Source organism: Macaca thibetana, chromosome 4 (assembly GCF_024542745.1).
Source record: "Macaca thibetana thibetana isolate TM-01 chromosome 4, ASM2454274v1, whole genome shotgun sequence".
Classification (NCBI taxonomy): Eukaryota; Metazoa; Chordata; class Mammalia; order Primates; family Cercopithecidae; genus Macaca; species Macaca thibetana.
The window spans coordinates 101942389-101961765 of record NC_065581.1 but is presented as its reverse complement, the minus strand read 5'-3'; the positions used below and the strand labels follow the sequence as shown (position 1 = coordinate 101961765).

Sequence of the window (19377 nt, the reverse complement as noted above, 5' to 3'; positions counted from 1 at the left end):
TATATAAAACTCTTAAAAATCTTTAGAAACACATCACATTTTACCTTGCTTAAAATTGTTAAGATATTCAATTTACAAAATGTTACTTTAAAATTTTCAAACCCTGTTTCTTAGAAATACTATTGATTTTTGGTTTTTTTTTTTTTTTTTTTTTTTGCTTATACATTCTGTTATGAACTTTTCTGTTACTTTAGAGTCAGCTTTTTACTTTATAGGTAGAAAGTTTTTTCGTCATGTTTAGAGTTCAACTTTTGTAATTTTGAACTATTGAACCTTAAATGACTTGCTAAACTTGTTAGAGGGCCTGTGTAAACTGATCTCCACGTGGGGGAGGCACTTATTCCCAAGTTTTATTAAAAGACTTTGGTGATTATAAAGTGAAACTAAATAGATGAAAATACCTTTAATTTAAAAAGCAGTATGTTAAATAAATACAAGTAATATAGGCAGATGTATATATATATTAGTTCCACATTTGAAATAGAATCTCTTAGTTAGAATATGGCCTCTTTTGCTCATATTTTCAATTCTAGTGTTTAAAATTGAAGCTATAGGGGTTTAAATGTTAGCTTCACTTTTATAATATTAGTCATAAAGTTCTTCCAGGCTGGGAGGAAAAAAAAGAAGATAGGAGTAAGATGGAATGGGGCAGGATATCAGGGAATGGATGAAGTGGTATGGAAGTTGAATTACAGAGGTGAAACATTAAGTGGTCAAGTAGGAGTAAGGATGGGAAAAAGGAAATGCTCTGGGCTTACAGGAAGGCACAGAGGTGACAGAGCATGCTGTGTTTGGGAAACCACAAGTAGATCAGAGCTGTGGAGCTTAGCTTAGATTGTAAAGTAAGCAAGTAGAAAAAGATGATGTGGGGAAGGGAGAAAGTGGCCAAATTCTGAAAGACTTTGCATCCACAAGTAGTACTTTGAAAATTATTCTGAAGTCTGTGGAGATGATTGCAGATGTTAAAGAGGGAAGTGACATGATCAAATTTCAGTTAAAAAAAAAAAAAAAAGAAAGAAACAACCAAACTCAGCTTTGAGTGTGAAGAATGGGTTGAAATGGGGTGGTACTGGAGTCAGGACAACTGAGAGGAGGCTGTGGCATTTTGGTTTGGGGAAGCATGCATGAGGAATTATGTAAGGCAAGTGGCAGTGAAGATGGAGAAAATGGGATAGCTTTTAAGCTTTTGAGGATAATAGAATTTATAGAACTTGGTAATCGGGAAGATGAGAAAGAGGAAGGACTCAAGGATAACTGTCACTGTTGTGGATTGGGCCACCTAATGTCTGATAGTGTTGTCATCCTACTCTTCATCAACTTCATTATCATTTGTTCTGTTTTTTAGTGATAATAATTACTACTTATTGAGTACTTTGTGTGTTTCATATATCTGAACCATGTTCTTTGTGTTTCTCATTTCCTGTAACAGCCTCTTGAGATAGCTATTTCTCTCTATTTAGTGTGGAAACAGCCTTAACATTAAAACATTTGACATTTATTAGGTTTTTATAATGTGCTAGGCACTGTTTGATGTGCCTTATGGGTATTATACTTAACTCTGTGAGGTGGAGATACCCCTTTCTACATGTGAGGAAACAGAAGCGTATAGGAGCTAAGTAGCGTTCTCCATGCGGTCTGTAAATTTCAAGCCTGCTTGTGCAGGGGCCATCCTAGTCTTCTCTGTATGGTTCCAATATTAGCATATGTGCTGCTGAGGCAAGCACTCAAGCCTGCTTGTAACTACAACACTGCTTTTCTTTAGAAATTAAATAACTGCCCAAGGGCACAAAACTTGTAACTGATGTTTTCTTATTTTAAATGGATGTCTGTAAGACAGTGTAACTACTAGGTTTCTCATTTACTAAGGCAGTGAATATGAGCAAAGTAGCAAATACAAATTTAGTATGTTTTGTCGATTTCATTTTAATATGGTTTTATTGCTAGTCTTATATGATTAAATTTTTAATGCTAGCTTTGCATGATTTATTTAACATACACTTTTAATGCACATACAAGCACAAAATACAGACTTTTATCCATAGATTATTGACTTAAAGTGGATTCTTTATATGCATCTTTAGAAAAGTATACAGGTTGAGCATCCATAATTCAGAGTACCCCAGAGTCTGAAACTTCTTGAGTACTGACATGAAGCCATAAGTGGTAAATCCCATACTTGATCTCATATGACCGGGGGCACTCAGAACACAAGCATACAACATACAGTTGTTTCAGCATCCCCAAAGGGAAAAAGACCCTCCCAGCCCCCTTGTGCTGCACATATATTTTTCCTTCAACACACCAAGATTCCCTCATGCAAGCATGCCCACAAGGGTAATAAAATGACACACGTGCAGGATGGATATGCCAAGCGCTGGTTCCCCACAGTGCCCCATGTGGGGCCAAGTCCTGTGTGCATTTGTGCATTACTCACATATTTTATTTTATTTTGCTTATATTCTGTTCTGTGGTGCAGAGATATTGTTGGGAATGTCAAAAAGGCCTGCAGATACCCCTGTGGGTAACAGTGACAGGAAAAAGAGGGAGCATTTGTCTTTATCCATAGCACAGAAAGTCAAGCTGTTGGAGAAACTGGACAGCGATATAAATGTGAAATGTCCTACAGAAGAGTATGGTGTTGGAATGACCACACTATATGACTTGAAGAAACAAAAGAATAAACTGTTGAAGTTTTGCGCCAAACTTGATGAAAAGAAGTTAATGAAAAATAGAATAACACTGCATAAAGCTAAAACTGAAGATCTCAATTATGTATTTAAAGAGTGGATTTGTCAGCGTAACAGTAAACACATGCCAGTTAATGGTATGCCGATCATAAAACAAGCAAAGATCTATCATAATGAAGTGCAAATTGAAGGGAACTGTGACTTTTCAACAGGCTGGTTGCAGAAATTTAAGAAAAGACATGATATTCATTTTTTAAAGATTTGTGGCAATAGAGCTTCTGCTGATCACAAAACGGGTGAAATTCATTGAGGAATTTGCCATGGTCATTGCTGATGAAAATCTGATGCCAGAACAAGTCTATATTGCTGTTAAAACATCACTGTTTTGTTGTTGTTGACTCAGAAGGACACTGACTACAGCTAATGAGACAGCCCCTACGGTGATTAAGGCTACCAAGGACAGAATAAATGTGCAGGGATGTGCTAGTGCAACCTGCAGATGTTTAAGTGTAAATTTGCTGTGATAGGAAAAAGCTTGTGTTCTCAATCTCTTCAAGGAATGAATTTCTTACCAGTCCATTATTATGCTAGCAAAAAGGCATGGATCACCAGGGAAAATACTTTATACCAGTGGCTTGTGTTTACTGCAAGGAAGCTGGACTGCATGGTGACTGCAAGACTTTGTTATTCCCAAACAACTGCTCTGCTCATCATCCAGCTGAAATTCTCATCAAAAATAATGTTTTTGCCATGTACTTTCCCTCAAATGTGACTTCATTAATTCAGCCATGTGACTGAATCAGTCTCATTAGATCAATGAAAAATAAATATAACACTTTATTGCATAGACTGCTAGCATCAGTGAACAGAATTGTAATTATGCAAGGTTTTCAAAGGGAGTTTAATATGAAGGATGTTGTATATGCTGTTGCCAGTGCTTGGAACACAGTGAGTAAAGACACAATTGTGCATGCCTGGCATAACCTCTGGCCTGCAACTATGTTCAGTGATGTTGATGAGCAAAGGTGTGACTTTGAAGGATTCTGTATGTCAAGTGAAAGAAACGATGTCTGACTGCCCTACATATCCAAAAAAATATACCTTCAGAGTTTGTTAGTGAGCAGAAAGAAGTGGATATTGAACAAGTTTGTAACACTGGTTATGAGGCTCCAGTTGCTCATTCATTGATGATGAAATAACCAAAATTGTTCTGAATGAAGGTGGTGGTGATAATAGTGATGATGAAGATAATGTTAAAACTGAAGAAGTGCCTATAGTTGACATGGTGAAAATATGGCATTCACAACAACAAGAAATCATGTTAGTTTATAAAATCAAAGAGAGGTTTCTAAGGCAAACACCATTGTTAATGAGGCAGATAACCCTAGAGGAAACATTTAAAAATTCATACAGCAGAATGACTCCTCATTCCTAGAAGACCCACTTGCTGTTCTCTCAATTGCTTCTTCTCACCTTAAAACATAAAATAGTGTACAGACCGGGCACAGTGGCTCACACCTGTAATCCCAGCACTTTGGGAGGCCGAGGTGAGTGGATCACCTGAGGTCGAGTTTGAGACCAGTCTGACCAACATGGTGAATCTCCGTCTCTACTAAAAATACAAAAATTAGCTGGGCATGGTAATGCATGCTTGTAATCCCAGCTACTCGGAAGGCTGAGGCAGGAGAATTTCTTGAACCCAGGAGGCAAAGGTTGCAGTGAACCGAGATCACAGCGCCACTGCACTCCAGCCTAGGCAACACAGTGAGACTCTGTCTCAAAAAAAAAAAAGTAAATAAAAAGCGGTGTACAGTACTTTTTTTTTTCCTCCAAGATAAAGTCTTGCTGTGTCACCCAGGCTGGAGTGCGGTGGTGTGATCTCTACTCACTGCAACCTTTGCCTCCTGGGTTCAGGCAGTTCTGCCTCAGCCTCTCAAGTAGCTAGGATTATAGGCGCCCACCACCACACCTGGCTAATTTTTGTGTTTTTAGTAGGAATGAGTTTTCACCATCTAGGCCAGACTGGTCTCGATATCCTGACCTCAAGTGATCCTCCCACCTCAGCCTCCCAAAGTGCTGGGATTACAGGCATGAGCCACTGAGCCTGACCTACAGTACCTTCTAATCAAAACAAAGCATTCCAAGTGGAGACGGAAAGCCTGCTGTTTTTTGTTGCTTCTGTTTAACAGCTGGCACAGATATTCTGGTGATGCCTCTGTGCTGCTTTAGCTACCCTGAACATGTGAGGTTTTTCACTGTATTAATGGTATGCCTTTTTTATTTTTTATTTTTTATTTATTTTTTTAACCATTAAGTAGTTAGGTGTGAGTAAGTATAAGAAAATGATTGCTTATTGGTAGCAGGTAAATTCGGTCAGGAATGATGGTAATGTCAAACAACCACAGATTGTGTCCACATGGGTGGCTGAGATAGTGATGCCTTTACTTTCTGATGGTTCAGTGAAACAAATTCATGTAATTTAGACTTGGGTGTCGTTCCCAAGATAACTCATTTTGTATATACAGATATTCCAAAATCCAAAACACTTTGAAATCTGAAATGCTTATGGTCCCAAGCATTTTGGATAAGGGATACTCAATCTGTACTATGAGATTTGTTTTTTTACTACTCTGAAAACTTTTAAAACAGATAGTGTAAGTCTACGGTTTTTCATGTTGAGTATACGTGTGTGTTATTAGGTGGATTTGAATGATTTTTTGGTATCCTCCGGTCAACAATGAAAACACATTTTCCTTGCATTTTAGATAGTATATTCTAGAAATTCACTTTAAAAATCACCAAATCTATAAAATGGTAACCTGATCAGTATTTTCTTTTTTATTTGCTGGGAAATTTTTTATTTCTTATTTGACTGATTCTTTTTTTTTTTTTTTTTTTTTTTTTGATGGAGTCTTGCTCTGTCGCCCAGGCTGGAATCTGTTGTTGGTGTGATCTCGGCTCACTGCAAGCTCCGCCTCCCAGGTTCATGCCATTCTCCTGCCTCAGGCTCCTGAGTAGCTGGGACTACAGGTGCCTGCCACCACGCCTAGCTAATTTTTTGTATTTTTAGTAGAGATGAGGTTTCACCGTGTTAGCCAGGATGGTCTTGATCTCCTGACCTCGTGATCCGCCCGTCTCGGCCTCCCAAAGTGCTGGGATGACAGGCATGAGCCACCACGCCTGGCCTTTTTAAAAAAATTATACTTTAAGTTCTGGGTTACAGGTGCAGAATGTGCAGGTTTGTTACATAGGTATACACGTGCCATGGTGGTTTGCTGCATCCATCAGACCCTCACCTACTTTAGGTATTTCTCGTAATGTTATCTCTCCCCTAGCCCCCCACCCCCAGCAGGCCTTGGTGTGTGATGTTCCCCTCCCTGTGTCCATTTGTTCGCATTGTTCAACTCCCACTTATGAGTGAGAACATGCGGTATTTGATTTTCTGTCCTTGTGATAGTTTGCTGAGAATGATGGTTTCCAGCTTCATCCGTGTCCCTGCAAAGGACATGAACTCACTTTTTATGGCTGCATACTAGTCCATGGTGTATATGTGCCACATTTTCTTGATCCAGTCTATCATTGATGGACATTTGGGTTGGTTCCAAGTATTTGCTATTGTGAACAGTGTCGCAGTAAACATAAGTGTGTATGTGTCTTTATAGTGGCATGATTTATAATCCTTTGGGTGTATGCCCAGTAATGGGATTGCTGGGTCAAATGGTATTTCTAGTTCTAGATCCTTGAGGAATCGCCACACTGTCTTCCACAATGGTTGAACTAATTTATACTCCCACCAAAGTGTAAAAGTGTTCCTGTTTCTCCACAGCGTCTCCAGCATCTGTTGTTTCCTGACTTTTTAATGTTTGCCATTCTAATTGGTGTGAGATGGTATCTCATTGTGGTTTTGATTTGCATTTCTCTGATGACCAGTGATGATGAGCATTTTTTCATGTCTGTTGACTGCGTAAATGTCTTCTTTTGAGAAGTGTCTGTTCATATCCTTTGCCCATTTTTTATTGGGGTTTTTTTCTTGTAAATTTGTTTAAGTTCTTTGTAGAGTCTGAATATTAACCCTTTGTCAGATGGATAGATTGCAAAAATTTTCTCCCATTCTGTAGGTTGCCTGTTCACTCTGATGGTAGTTTCTTTTGCAGTGCAGAAGTTCTTTAATTAGATCCCATTTGTCAATTATGGCTTTTGTTGCCATTGCTTTTGGTGTTTTAGACATGAAGTCTTTGCCCATGCCTATGTCCTGAATGGTATTGACTAGGTTTTCTTGTAGGATTTTATGGTCCTAGGTCTTACGTTTAAGTCTTTGATCTATCTTGAGTTGATTTTTGTATAAGGTGTAAGTAACGGGTCCAGTTTCAGTTGTCTGCATATGGCTAGCCAGTTTTCCCCAAACCATTTATTAAAAAGGGAATCTTTTCCATCGCTTGTGTGTGTCAGGTTTGTCAAAGATCAGATGGTATTAGATGTGTGGTGTTACTTCTGAGGCATCTGTTCTGTTCCATTGGTCTATATACGTGTTTTGGTACCAGTACCTTTCTGTTTTGGTTACTGTAGCCTTGTAGTATAATTTGAAGTCTAGTAGCGTGATGCCTCCAGCTTTGTTCTTCTTGCCCAGGATTGTCTTGGCTATGTGGGCTCTTTTTTGGTTCCATGTGAAGTTTAAAGTAGTTTTTTCCAATTCCGTGAAGAAAGTGAATGGTAGCTTGATGGAGATAGCATTGAATCTATAAATTACTTTGGGCAGTAAGGCCATTTTTACAATATTGATTCTTCCTATCCATGAGCATGGAATGTTTTTCCATTTGTTTGTGTCCTCTCTTACTTCCTTAAAGCAGCGGTTTGTAGTTCTCCTTGAAGAAGTTCTTCACATCCCTTGTAAGTTGTATTCCTAGGTATTTTATTCTCTTAATAGCAATTGTGAATGGGAGTTCACTCATGATTTGGCTCTCTGTTTGTCTGTTACTGGTGTATAAGAATGCTTCTGATTTTTACACATTGATTTTGTATCCTGAGACTTTGCTGAAGTTGCTTATCAGCTTAAGGAGATTTTGGGCTGAGACAATGGGGTTTTCTAAATATACAGTCATGTCATCTGCAAACAGAGACAATTTGATTTCCTCTCTTCCTATTTGAATACCCTTTATTGCTTTCTCTTGCCTGATTGCCCTGGCCAGAATTTCCAATACTATGTTGAATTGGAGTGGTGAGTGATGGCATCCTTGTCTTGTGTGAGTTTTCAAAGGGAATGCTTCCTTTTTTTCCCTATTCGGTATGATATTGGCTGTGGGTTTGTCATAAATAGCTCTTATTATTTTGAGATACATTCCATCAATTCTTAGTTTATTGAGAGTTTTTAGCATGAAAGGCTGTTGAATTTTGTCGAAGGCCTTTTCCGCATCTATTGAGATAATCATGTGGCTTTTGCCGTTGGTTCTGTTTATGTGGATTACATTTACTGATTTGTGTGTGTTGAATCAGCCTTGCATCCCAGGGATGAAGCTGACTTGATCGTGGTGGATAAACTTTTTGATGTGCTGCTGGATTTGGTTTGCCAGTATTTTATTGAGTATTTTTGCGTTGATTTTCATCAGGGATATTGGTCTGAAATTCTCTTTTGTTGTGTCTCTGCCAGGTTTGGTGTCAGGATGATGCTGGCCTCATAAAATGAGTTAGGGGGGATTCCCTCTTTTTCTATTGATTGGAATAGTTTCAGAAGGAATGGTACCAGCTCCTCTTTGTACCTCTGGTAGAATTCGGCTGTGAATCCGTCTGGTCCTGGACTTTTTTTGGTTGGTAGGCTATTAATTATTGTCTCAATTTCAGAACCTGTTATTGATGTATTCAGAGATTCAACTTCTTCCTGGTTTAGTCTTGGGAGGGTGTATGTGTCTAGGAATTTATCCATTTCTTCTAGATTTTCTAGTTTATTTGCATAGAGATGTTTATAGTATTCTCTGATGGTAGTTTGTATTTGTGTAGGATTGGTGGTGATATCCCCTTTATAATTTTATTGCATGTATTTTATTCTTCTCTTTTTCTTCTTTATTAGTCTTGCTAGTGGTCTGTTTATTTTGTCGATCTTTTCAAAAAACCAGCTCCTGGATTTATTGATTTTTTTGAAGGGTTTTTCGTATTCCTATCTCCTTCAATCCTGCTCTGATTTTAGTTTTTTGTTGTATTCTGCTAGCTTTTGAATTTGTTTGCTCTTGCTTCTCTAGTTCTTTTAATTGTGATGTTAGGGTGTTGATTTTAGATCTCGCCTGCTTTCTCTTGTGGGCATTTAGTGCTATAAATTTCCCTCTACACACTGCTTTAAATGTGTCCCAGAGATTCTGGGACGTTGTGTCTTTGTTCTCATTGGTTTCAATGAACATTTTTATTTCTAACTTACTTTCATTATTTACCCCGTAGTCATTCAGGAGCAGGTTGTTCAGTTTCCATGTATTTGTGCGGTTTTGAGTGAGTTTCTTAATCCTGTGTTCTAATTTGATTGCACGGTGCTCTGAAAGACAGTTTATTGTGATTTCTGTTGTTTTACATTTCCTGAGGAGTGTTTTACTTTCAATTATGTGGTCAGTTTTAGAAAAAGTGCAGTGTGGTGCTGAGAAGAATGTATATTCTGTTGATTTAGGGTGGAGAGTTCTGTAGATGTCTATTAGGTCTGCTTGGTACAGAGCTAAGTTCAAGTCCTGGATAACCTTGTTAACCTTCTGTCTCGATCTGTCTAATATTGACAGTTGGGTGTTAAAGTCTCCCATTATTATTGTGTGGGAATCTAAGTCTCTTTGTATGTCTCTAAGGACTTGCTTTATGAATCTGGGTGCTCCTGTATTGGGTACATATATATTTAGGATATTTAGCTCTTCTTGTTGCATTCATCCCTTTACCATTATGTAATGCCCTTCCTTGTCTGTTTTGATCTTCTTTGGTCTAATGTCTGTTTTATCAGAGATCAGGATTACAACCCCTGCTTTTTTTTTTTTTTTTTTTTTTTCTTTCTATTTGCTTGGTATATCTTCCCCCTTCCCTCTTTTTTGAGCCTTTGTGTCTTTGCAGGTGAGATGGGTCTCCTGAATACAGCACGCTGATGTGTCTTGACTCTTTATCCAATTTGCCAGTCTGTGTCTTTTAATTGGGGCATTTAGCCCATTTACGTTTAAGTTGTATTGTTATGTGTGAATTTGATCCTATCATTATGAAGCTAGCTGGTTATTTCACCTGTTAATTGATGCAGATTCTTCATAGCGTCGATGGTTTTCACAATTTGGCTTGTTTTTGCAGCGACTGGTACCAGTTGTTACTTTCCATGTTTAGTGCTTCCTTCAGGAGCTCTTGCAAGTCAGGCCTGGTGGTGACGGAGTCTCTCAGCATTTGCTTGTCTGTAAAGGATTTTATTTCTCTTTCACTTATGAAGCTTAGTTTGGCTGGATATGAAATGCTGGGTTGAAAATTCTTTTCTTTAAGAATACTGAATATTGGACCCCACTCTCTTCTGGTTTGTAGGGTTTCTTCAGAGAGATCCACTGTTAGTCTAATGGGCTTCTCTTTGTGGGTAACCTGACCTTTCTCTCTGGCTGCCCTTAACATTTTTTCCTTCATTTCAACCTTGGTGGATCTGACAATTAATGTCTTGGGGTTGCTCTTCTCGAGGAGTATCTTTGTGGTGTTCTCTGTATTTCCTGAATTTGAATGTTGGCCTGCCTTGCTAGCTTGGGGTTCTCCTAGATAATATCCTGAAGAGTGTTTTCTTTTTTTTTTTTAATTATACTTTAAATTCTAGGGTACATGTGTGCAACATGCAGGTTTGTTTACATATGTATACTTGTGCTGCACCCATTAACTCGTTATTTACATTAGGTATATCTCCTAATGCTATCCCTCTCCTCTCCCTGCACCCCACGACAAGCCCCAGTGTGTGATGTTCCCCTTCCTGTGTCCAAGTGTTCTCATTGTTCAGTTCCCACCTGTGAGTGAGAACATGCGGTGTTTGGTTTTCTGTTCTTGCGATAGTTTGCTGAGAATGATGGTTTTAGTTTGCTGAGAATGATGGTTTCCAGCTGCATCCATGTCCCTACAAAGGACACAAACTTATCCTTTTTTATGGCTGCATAGTATTCCATGGTGTATATGTGCCACATTTTCTTAATCCAGTCTGTCATTGATGGACATTTGGGTTGGTTCCAAGTCTTTGCTATTGTGAATAGTACTGCAATAAACATACGTGTCCATGTGTCTTTACAGCAGCATGATTTATAATCCTTTGGGTATATACCCAGTAATGGGATGGCTGGGTCAAATGGTATTTCTAGTTCTATATCCTTGAGGAATCACCACACTGTCTTCCACAATGGTTGAACTAGTTTACAGTCCCACCAACAATATAAAAGTGTTCCTATTTCTCCATATCCTCTCCAGCACCTGTTGTTTCCTGACTTTTTAATGGTTGTCATTCTAACTGGTGTGAGATGGTATCTCATTATGGTTTTGATTTGCATTTCTCTGATAGCGAGTGATGATGAGCATTTTTTCATGTGTCTGTTGGCTGCATAAATGTCTTCTTTTGAGAAGTGTGTGTTCATATCCTTTGCCCACTTTTTGATGGGGTTGTTTTTTTCTTGTAAATTTGTTTGAGTTCTTTGTAGGTTCTGGATATTAGCCTTTTGTCAGATGAGTAGATTGCAAAAATTTTCTCCCATTCTATACGTTGCCTGTTCACGAAGAGTGTTTTCTAACTTGTTTCCATTCTCCTGGTCACTTTCAGGCGCACCAATCCAACATATACTTGGTCTTTTCACATAGTCCCGTATTTCTTGGAGGCTTTGTTAGTTTCTTTTCTTTTTTTCTCTAATCTTGTCTTTTCACTTTATTTCATTAATTTGATCTTCAATCCCTGATATCTTTTCTTGGACTTGATCGAATCGGCTATTGAAGCTTGTGTATGCTTTACAAAGTTCTCATACTGTGGTTTTCAGCTCCATCAGGTCATTTAAGCTCTTCTCTACACTGGTTATTCTAGTTAGCCATTCATTTAGCCTTTTTTTCAAGGTTTTTAGCTTCCTTGTAATAGGTTAGAACATGCTCCTTTAACTTGGAGAAGTTTGTTATTACCGACCTTCTGAAGCCTACTTCTACCAGTTCATCAAACTCATTCTCTATCCAGTTTTGTTCCGTTGCTGGCTAGGGGTTGTGTTCCTTTGGAGGCAAGGAGGTGTTCTGGTTTTTGGAATTTTCAGCCTTTCTGCTCTGGTTTCTCCCCATCTTTGTGGTTTTATCTTCCTTTGGTCTTTGATGTTGGTGACCTATGGATGGGGTTTTGGTGTGGATGTCCTTTTTGTTGATGTTGATGCTCTTCCTGTTTGTTAGTGTTCATTCTAACAGACAGGCCCCTTAGCTGCAGGTCTGTCGGAGTTTGCTGGAGGTCTACTGCAGACCCTGTTTGCCTGGGTATCACTCGCAGAGACTGCAGAACAGCAAATATCGCTGCCTGTTCCTTCCTCTGGAAGCTTCGCCACAGAGGGGCACCCGCCTGTGTGAGGTGTCCAGTCAGGCTACACAGGAGTCAGGGACCCACTTGAGGAGGCAGTCTGTCCATTCTCAGAGCTCAGATGCCATGCTGTGGGAACCACTGCTCTCTTCAGAGCTGTCAGGCAGGGATGCTTAAGTCTGGAGTAGCTGTCTGCTGCTTTTTGTTCAGATATGTCCTGTCCCCAGAAGTGGAATCTAGAGAGGCAGTAGGCCTTGCTGAGCTGTGATGGGCTCCGCCCAGTTCGAGCTTCCCTGCCTCTTTGTTTATACTGTGAGCATAGAACCTCCTACTCAAGCCTCAGCAATGGCGGACACCCCTTTCCCCACCAAGCTCCAGTGACCCAGGTCGATCTCAGACTGCTGTGCTGGCAGCAAGCAAGGCTCCATGGGCATGGGACTCTCTGAGCCAGGCACAGGAGGGAATCTCCTGGTCTGCCGATTGCGAAGACCGTGGGGAAAATGGATTATTTGGGCAGGAGTGTACCATTCCTCCAGGTACAGTTAGTCACAAGTTCCCTTGGCTAGGAAAGGGAAATCCCCTGACGCCTTGCGCTTCCTGGATGAGGTGACACCCTGCCCTGCTTTGTCTCGCCCTCCGTGGGCTGCACCCACTGTCCAACCAGTCCCAATGAATTGAACCAGTCACCTCAATTGGAAATGCAGACATCACCCATCTTCTGTGTCAGTCTCGCTGGGAGCTGTAGACCAGAGCTGTTCCTACTCGGCCATCTTGGAAGCGACTCTTCGATCACTATTTTCAGTGACTGAATTTGTTCTAATGAAACTGAAGTAATCAGATTTTTATCAGACGATCAATTCTTATAACTAGTTTGTGACTTCAATAATAAGTGTATACTGATAAAGAATAAATTGTTGAAAAATGCTACATCTTTAAAAAGTGCCTCTCCTTTTTCTTGTATCTATGTACAATTATGTCATGTAAAAGAAACATGACATAATTTTGAGTTCCCATTGGAGGAATTTTTGTTTTTGTTTTTTGGAGATAGAGTCTCGCTCTGTCACCCAGGCTGGAGTGCAGTGGCATGATCTCAGCTCACTGCAACCTCCACCTCCCGGGTTCAAGTGATTCTCCTGCCTCAGCCTCCTGAGTAGCTGGAATTATAGGCGCATGCCACCACACCCAGCTAATTTTTGTATTTTAGTAGACATGGGGTTTTACCGTGTTGGCCAGGCTGGTCTCAAACTCCTGACCTCAGGTGATCTGCCTGCCTTGGCCTCCCAAAGTGCTGCGATTACAGGCATGAGTCACCACATCCAGCCTTGATTCTAGTATTTTATGCCTTCAAAAACTCAGGTGGGAGCAAATATGATTTTCCTAGGATATGCCATCTGTTAGAGATGAAAGATACCCTACCGCCAACTGTTATCAGCTCTTTATCTTTTTAAAAATGTTTATTTTTAATTGTAAATGGATAAATTATAGTTGTATTTATGGGACAAAAGTGATTTTGTGTCTTAGGAGTACAGTGTGGATTAATTAAATCAAGCTAATTAACATATTCATCACCTCAACTGTAGTGGACCCTTGGTATCCCTGGGAGTTTGGTTCCAGAATTCTGTTTATCAAAATCCACGGATGCTCAAGTCCCTTTTAGAATGTGGTGTGGTATTTGCATGTAATCTACATACATCCTTCTAATACCTAATACAATATAAATGCTGTGTAAATAGTTGTTATAATGTATCGTTTATGGAATAATGACAAGGCAGAACGTCTGTACATGTTCAGTACAAATGTAACCATCCATTTTTTTCCCCTGAATATTCCTGTCTTGAATTTGGTTGAATCCATAGATGCAGAACCCACGGATACAGAGGGCTGACATTAATCATGTTTTTTGATGTTGAGAATATATAAACTTTTAATTATCTTAGAATGAAGTGAGATGATAGGCTTGGTTTATATTTAATGTTTAATCATGCAACTCTTTGTGCCAGTGTTTTATGGACTAATTGTCATCTACATGTGCACACTCTTTCCTTTTAAAAGCATATATGCAATACTTGGGATAGTTATGCAAAGGCCTAAAGTCGCTTGGGTACGTTCATAAGCAGTGGAAGTGTAGCTCATGTATTTCTTTTTTTTAATTTTCTTCAACTTCTATTTTAAGTTCAGGGGGTACATGTGCAGGATGTGCAGGTTTGTCACCTAGTTAAACGTGTTCCATGGTGGTGTGCTGCACAGATCAACCCATCACCTAGGTATTAAGCCCAGCATCCATTAGCTATTCTTCTGGATGTTCTGCTGACCCCCATTCTCCCACTCTGACAGGCCCCACTGTGTGTTGTTCCCTCCCATGTGTCCATGTGTTCTCATCATTAAGCTCCCACTTCTGTAAGTGAGAACATGTGGTATTTGCTTTTCTGTTCCTGCATTAAGTTTGCTGGGGATAATGGCTTCCAGTTCTGTGTCCCTGCAGAGGACATGATCTGGTTCCTTTTTATGACTGTGTATTATTCCATGGTGTATATGTACTACATTTTCTTTATCCAATCAGTCTATCATTGATGGGCTTTTAAGTTGATTCTATGTCTTTGCTATTGTGAATAGTGCTGGAGTGAACATACATGAACATGTATCTCCACAGTAGAATGATTTGTATTCATTTGCGTATATACCCAGTAATGGGATTGTTAGGTCAAATGCTATTTCTGCCTCTAGGTCTTTGAGGAATCCCCATACTGTCTTCCATAGTGATTGAACTAATCAATTTACATTCTCACCAACAGTGTAAAAGGGTTCCCTTTTCTCTGCAACCTTGCCAGCATCTGTTGTTTTTTGACTTTTTAATAGTAGCCATTCTGACTGGCATGAGATGGTATCATTGTGGTTTTGATTTGTATTTCTCTAATGATCAATGATGTTAAACTTTTTTCCATATGTTTGTTGGCCACATGGCCACTTCTTTTGAGAAGTGTCTGTTTATGTCATCTGCTCACTTTTTAATGGGGTTGTTTTTTTTCTTGTAAATTTCAGTTCCTTGTAGACTCTGATATTAGACCTTTGTCAGATGGATTGCAAAAATGTTCTGCCATTCTGTAGGTTGTCTGTTCACTCTGATAGTTACTTTTGCTGTACAGAAGCTCTTTAGTTGAAATAGATGCCATTTGTCAATTTTTGCTTTTGTTGCAATTGCTTTTAGTGTATTCATCATGAAATCTTTGCCTGTGCCTATGTCTTGAATGGAATTGCCTAGATTTACTTCTAGGGTTTTTATAGTTTGGGGTTTTACATTTAAGTCTTTAATCCGTCTTGAGTTAATTTTTATATATGGTGTAAGGAAGGGGTTCGGTTTCAATTTTCTGCACTCAGCCAGCACTCAGCACCATTTGTTAAACAGGGAGTCTTTTCTCATTGCTTTTGTTGAGTTTGTCAAAGATCACATGGTTGTAGGTGTGTGATCTTATTTCTGAGTTCTCTATTCTGTTCCTTGGTCTATGTGACTGTATCCTTGTATAGTTTGAAATCTGGTAGCGTGATGCCTCCAACTTTGTTCTTTTTGCTTAGGATTGCCCTAGCTATTTGGGCTCTTTTTTGGTTCCATATGAATTTTAATGTAGTAATTTCTAATTCTGTGAAAAATGCCAATTGTAATTAATGGGAATAGCATTGAATCTATAAATTACTTTGGGCAGTATGGCCATTTTCACAATCTTGATTCTTCCTATCCGTGAACATGGAATGTTTCTCCATTTGTTTGTGTCCTCTGTGATTTCTTTTGAGTAGTGGTTTATAGTTCTCCTTGAAGAGGTCCTCATTTTCCTTGTTAAGCTGTATTCCTAGGTATTTTATTCTTTTGGTAGCAGTTGTGAATGGGAGTTCATTCATGATTTGGCTGTCTGCTTGCCTGTTGTTGGTGTATAGGGATGCTAGCAATTTTTGCACATTGATTTTATATCCTGAGACTTTGCTGAAGTTACTTATCGCTTAAGAAGCTTTTTGGCCTAGGTGATGAGGTTTTCTAGCTATAGGATCATGTCATCTGCAAATAAAGATAATTCAACTTCCCCTCTTCCTATTTGAATACCTTTATTTCTTTCTCTTGCTTGATTGCTCTGGTCAGAATTTTTAATACTTTGTTGGATAGGAGTGGTGAGAGAGGGCATCCTTGTCTAGTGCTGGTTTTCAAGGAGACTCCTTTCAGCTTTTACCCATTCAGTATGATGTTGATTATGGGTTTGTCATAGATGTCTCTTACTATTTTGAAGTATGTTCCTTCAATGTCTAGTTTATTGAGAGTTTCTAACATGAAAGGATGTTGAATTTTATTGAAGGCCTTTTCTGTGTGTATTGAGATAATCATGTGGTTTTTGTCTTTAGTTCTGTTTATGTGATGAATCACATTTATTGATTTGCATATGTTGAACCCACCTTGCATTCTGGTGATGAAGCAGACTTGATCATGGTGGATAATCTTTTTGATGTGCTGCTGGATTTGATTTGCCAGTACTTTATTGAGGATTTTTTGCATTGATGTTCATCAGGGATATTGGCCTGAAGTTTTCTTTTTTTGTTGTGTCTCTGCCAGGTTTTGGTATCAGGATGATGCTGGCCTCATAAAATGAGTTAGGGAGGAGTCCCTTTTTTTTTCCCCAGTTTTTTGGAATAATTTCAGTAGAAATGGTACCAGCTCTTTTTTGTACATCTGGTGGAATTCAGCTGTGAATCCAGCTGGTCCTGGGCTTTTTTTTAGTTGGTAGGCTATTTATTACTGCCTCAATTTCAGAACTCATTATTTTTGATCTATTCAGAGATTCAGTTTCTTCTTGGTTCAGTCTTGGGAGGGTGTATGTGTCCAGGAGTTTATCCATTTCTTCTAGATTTTCTGGTTTATGTGCATACAAGTATTTACAGTATTCTCTGATGGTTGTTTGTTTATTTATTTATTTATTTTGAGATGGAGTCTTGCTCTGTTGCTCAGTCTGGAATGCAGTGGCGTGACCTCAGCTCACGACAACCTCTGCCTGCCAGGTTCCAACAATTCTCCTGCCTCAGCCTCCCAAGTAGCTGAGACTACAGGTATGCACCACCATGCCTGGCTAATTTTTTTGTGCTTTTAGTAAAGACGAGGTTTCACCATGCTGGCCTGGCTGTTCTAGAACTCCTGACTTCGTGATCCACCCGCCTTAGCCTCCCAAAGTGCTGGGATTACAGGTGTGAGCCACCGTGCCTGGCCAGTTGTTTATATTTCTTTGGGGTCAGTGGTGATATCTACCTTATAATTTCTAATTGTGTTTATCTCATTCTTTTCACTTTTCTTCATTAGTTTAGCTAGAGGTCTATCTTATTTTATTAATGTTTTCAAAAAATCAGCTCCTGGATTCATTGAATTTTTTGAAGGGTTGTTTTGTGTCTCTGTCTTCTTCAGTTCACCTCTGATCTTGGTTATTGTCTTCTGCCAGCATTGGGGTCTGTTTGCTCTTGGCTCTCTAGTTCTTTAGTTGAGATGTCAGGTAGTTAACTTGAGATCTTTCTAGCTTTTTGATATGGGCATTTAGTGCTATAAATTTCCCTCTTAACACTGCTTTAGCTGCATCCCAGAGATTCTGGCACATTGTCTCTTTGTTCTCATTAGTTTCAGATAACTTCTTGGTTTCTCCCATAATTTTGTTGTTTACCCAAGAGTCACTCAGGAGCAGGTTGTTCAATTTCTATGTAGTTGTGTGGTTTTGAGTGAATTTCTTAATCGTGAGTTCTAATTTGATTGTGCTGTGGTCTGAGAGACTGTTTGTTATGATTTCATTTCTTTTGCATTTGCCAAGGAAAGTTTTACTTCTGATTATGTGATTGATTTCAGAATAAGTGTCATGTGGTGATGAGAAGAATGTATATTCTGTTGAATTTGGGTGGGAAGTTCTGTAGATATCTATCAGGTCCAGTTGATACGGAGCTGAGTTCAGGTCCAGAATATATTTGTTAAATTTCTGTCTTGATGATCTAATATTGTTAGTGGGGTGTTAAAGTCTCTCACTATTATTGTGTGGGAGTCTAAATCTCTTTGCAGTTCTCTAAGCACTTGTTTTATGAATTTGGGTGCTTCTGTGTTGGGTGCGTATATATTTATGATAGCTCTTCTTGTTGATTGAACCTTTTACCATTATGTAATGCCCTTGTCTTTTTTTTAATCTTTGTTGGTTTAAAGTCTCTTTTGTCAGAATCTAGGGTTGCAACTCCTGCTTTTTTCTGTTTTCCATTTGCTTGGTAAATTTCCCTCCATCCCTTTGTTTAGAGCTTGTGTGTGTCACTTGAGGATAGCATACTGATGGGTCTTGGCTCTTCATCCAGCTTGCCATTCTTGGTCTTTTAATTGGGGCATTTAACCCATTTACATTTAACGTTAGTATTGTTATGTATGAATTTGATCCTGTCTTGATGATGCTAGCTGGTTATTTTGCAGGCTTGGTTTATGTGATTGCTTCATAGTGTCACTGGTCTGTGTACTTCAGTGTGTTTTTGTAGTGGCTGGTAACAATTTTTCCTTTCCATATTTAGTTCTTTTTTCAGGAGCTCTTGTAAGGCAGGACTGGTAGTAACAAATTCCCTCACCTTTCACTTGTCTGAAAAGGAACTTATTTCTCCTTTATTTATAAAGCTTAGTTTGGTCAGATATGAAATTCTCAGTTGGAAATTCTTTTCTTTAAGAATATTGAATATTGGCCACCAGTCTCTTCTGGCTTGCAGGGTTTTTGCTGAGAGGTTTGCTGTTAGTCTGATGGATTTCCCTTTGTAGGTGACCTGGCCTTTGTCTCTGGCTGCCCTTAACAGCTTTTCTTTCATTTGGACCTTGGGGATCTGGTGGCCTTGGGGAATCTGATGGGAAGACACATCTGAGTATATGTCTTGAGGTTGATCTTTTTGTGGAGTATCTTACTGGGGTTCTCTGCATTTCCTGAATTTGAATATTGGCCTGTCCTGATAATCTGGGGAAGTTCTCCTATATGATATTCTGAAGTATGTTTTCCAGCTTGGTTCCATTCTCCTTGTCTCTTTCAGATACCCCTATCAGTTGTAGGTTTGGTCTCTTTACATAATCCCGTATTTCTTGGAGGTTTTATTCATTCCTTTTTGTTCCTTTTTCTCTATTGTTGTCTGCCTGTCTTATTTTGGAAAGATAGTCTTCAAGCTCTGAGG

At 39.1% G+C, this 19377-nt stretch overlaps 1 protein-coding gene and 1 pseudogene across 9 annotated transcripts in view; one reads left to right on the top strand and one right to left on the bottom strand.

Moving 5' to 3' along the window:
- The window catches only part of HACE1 (HECT domain and ankyrin repeat containing E3 ubiquitin protein ligase 1), a 127800-nt gene that overhangs the window by 88328 nt on the left and 20095 nt on the right, over positions 1-19377 (top strand). The gene's annotated exons all lie outside the window — the stretch shown is intronic.
- Positions 1654-1724, bottom strand: LOC126954026 (uncharacterized; annotated as a pseudogene).